Genomic DNA, 3,625 nt, shown 5'->3' on the forward strand with positions numbered 1-3,625 from the left:
ATACATAATTTTCGGTTAATTCGGTTAACCGACCTTATTAACCGAAAAAATTTCGGTTCGGTTAATTTTTTTTTAAAAAAATCGGTTCGGTTAACGGTTAAAATTTTTGGAAGGTCGGTTAATTCGGTTATAGTAATTTCGGGTCGGTTAACCGAATGAACACCTCTAGGTATGACCCTCCCGAAAGCTCGCCTGGAAAGTGGGAGGGTTTGGATAAAATATAGGCCCGAAAAATGAGCTTGAGGCAAAAAATAAGGTCCGTTTGAAAAACGGGTCAAGCATCGGGTAAGACTTTTTTGGTTTTGAGCCCGACTCCCGACTTGAATATGCAAAAAAAAAAGCTGTTGAATTTTTTTTACTGTTTTCTTACATTTTTTATTGTTTTATTACTATTTTCTTGTTATTTTTTTCATTGTTTTGCTATAATTTCAGTATTATATTGCTACTATTTTGTTGTTATTATTTGGATATTGTATAACTCGATCGAATACTCACCCCTACCTCTAAAAGGAAGAGGGGAAGGACCCTTACCTGCATTAAGTTTTGTTATTATTGGACCAATAAATTATTAGCATATTTAATAGATAATAGATAAATACCCGAATAAACCTAATCCAATAACCCAAAGTTGGTTAATCAAAAAAACTAATCAAATCAAAGTCAGTTCGATTTGATCAGTTTTTTTACTTAAGTCGATGTCGAGATAAAATTTAAAATTTTGAATTTAAAACAACTAAAAATTTAACTTCCAAATGGGTAAAATGCAAATTTTCCAAATACTTTTGAAATACTAGTAATATAAGTACTAGACTAATAATTATACCTTTTTGCAATTACTTTTGAAAGTCACCTAATTATCACTTTAGACTATGAAAGGGTTTAATTGAAGTATTCTACAATTCATTGTTTTGATACCGAAATAGATGAGAAAATACGAGACAAACTTTTTAGGTCAAAAGCTTCACTTTTTAATCTTTTTTGCCATTCTTAATATATCACTAAATCAAGTCAAGCAAAGGGCAAGATACACTAAGGTCTTCCATTATACCTTTAATTAAAAAAATGTTTTCACATCTCACCTAACTCAATTGACTTCAAAAGATTTTTGTACTCTAATTGCACCCAAAAATATAATAATAAGAAATTAGGTTAGGTTTTTCAGATTCAAAACCATTGTGATTAACAAAAAAAAAATTTATTTTAAACAAATGAGATAAAGATTTTTTTTTATCTAATATTAGAGGTAGGAGATGGGGTAATACGGTTTGAACTCGTGCCAAATGGGTGTCTGACAAGAGTCAGGGGCGAAGGCAGAAAAGTTTTGAGGGGGGCCGAAATTAAATAATTTTGCCATTTTAATAGCCTGTATCTTATAATTTTTAAAGGATTAAATCAAAATTTTTTTCATTTTGGGAAGGCCAAAGTGCAATTTTACCATTATAAATTTAAAATTTTAAGGGGTCTAAATGAAAATTTTCTATTTTAGGGGGGTCAGGGCCCCTGCCACCCCCTGGATTCACCACTGACGAGAGTTTTAATCAATACTCCATTCAAGTCAAGACATAAATGACATAACGATAAATTTAACTGTCAACGCTTACATCTTTTGTCAAATTGGCTTTTTATTCTTTTTTTTAACAGAAATACTGATTAAAGTATTAATTTATGTATATGGCAATCCACATGTGTTTCATGCTGACATGGCACTGGTCTTGTATGCCATGTCAACAAATAATTTAATAATTATAAAAATATTAAAAAATATATAAGAAAATAACTCAAAATAAAAAAATCATAAAATTAGCATGAAGTACACATAAATTGTCATGTGGATCGTCGTTTAAAATTTTAACATTTTAGTCAATATTTCATTAATAACAGAGCAATTCAACTTTTTTTGAAATGTTGATGATCAAATTGTCTTTTTAAAAGGTTTAGGCAAAATTTAGCTCCAAAAAGAATAAGAACCAAATTGACAAAAGATGTAAAATTAAGGGCCAAATTTGTTATTATACCAAGAAAAATATATAAAAAAATTAATATTGCTATTAATTATCATTAGTTGCTCACTTTGAGCATGAATTTTTTTGAATATTAATATTAATTATAGGTTCTTATCATATTTGCTCTTTTTGATACTATGCCTAAAACTATCCATAGCCCATCCCCAACCCTTAAATAGAAGGATAATGCACTTCAGCGCACTTGAACCCAAGTCCTCCTACATTGACAATAATACTGATACTAATTAAGTCAAGACTAAATCAACTATTCACTTTGAAAATTAACAATTTTTGTTTTAAAAAATTAACTCAAAAATATACATTTTAATGTAAATTATTTGATTCAATATAATCAATACATTTAAATTAAATTAATCATTCCCTTCTTTCTTTTATTATCATCAACCCAAAATCATTTTTTAATAGAAAAATAGTTTCTTGCTTGTTTTAGTTAAATTCCTTGTTTTCATACTTCATAGTAGACGACAAGACAGGCCAGGTTGGCGAATCTTTATTATTATAGTTCCCAGTATGGTATGACGGGGTCGAGGTTAGTCTGAAAATTGAGAGAGTTTGGATAAAAATATAGGTTCGAGAAATAAGTTTATGATGTGAGCATAGTTACGTCATGTTACGATGTAATTTGACGATGTCGAAATTGGCTTAGGTGTTTCATATGTTTGTGTTAAGCTCGAGTTTGTGCTAATATTTTATGCGTGTGTTAATTTGATAGATGAGGGTGTCATTTGTTTATATGGGTATGCGTGTGGTCATGGTGTGTTAACTCTATTTGTTTATAACAAAGTGAATTTCGTAGAAAGCACTTGGAAGAATGATGATGGGTGGGTGCTTTTGAATCATCACTTTATATTAAAATGAAGACATAAACAAGATGACCAAAGACTTAAAAAGGAAAAAAAAATATCGAAAATGTTTCTTTTTTTTTTTTTTTTCAAATTTTCGTTAGGTCGTTCGTTTTTAAAAAAAAAAATCTTATTAAGCCTCTTAACATGTAAAATTTTTAATTATATCTTTCTTTTTAATTCATTAAACCTTTTGAAATTTTATCATTATTCGCGACTAAGGGTGCCTTTGAATGAGCGGTTTGTTTACCTCCGATAAAGTTAAAAACAACGATGACGGTAAGATTAATTACTATAACTATGAAGTAAAAAATTGCACCACATCACTGCCCATCCAAAGCCACCCTAAATAAATTACTTCCAATAAATGCATTTTTTAAAATTTTAAACTTTTTTTTTTTTTATATTCCTCCGATGCAAGAACGAGATTGTAACCTCTTCAACTAACAACCACTTCAACTAACAACTAGTTCACTATTAAAAAAGAGAGTTTTATGAATGGTTCTAATATGATCGATCATTAATGCAACAATTAACTAACTAGAATAAATCTAATTACAAGCTAAAAGTTGAACAACTAATTTAACTCTAATAGTCTAACTAACTAGAATAAATCTCACTACTAACTCAACAATTAACTTAGTTCTAATTAACTAAATCTCATTACCAGTAACAAATTGAATAACTAATTTTAACTCTAACGGGTAAAATCTCATTACATGTACTGAATTGATCACTTAACTCTAGAGTTGGTTATGG

Source organism: Gossypium raimondii, chromosome 8 (assembly GCF_025698545.1).
Source record: "Gossypium raimondii isolate GPD5lz chromosome 8, ASM2569854v1, whole genome shotgun sequence".
NCBI classification, from domain to species: domain Eukaryota; kingdom Viridiplantae; phylum Streptophyta; class Magnoliopsida; order Malvales; family Malvaceae; genus Gossypium; species Gossypium raimondii.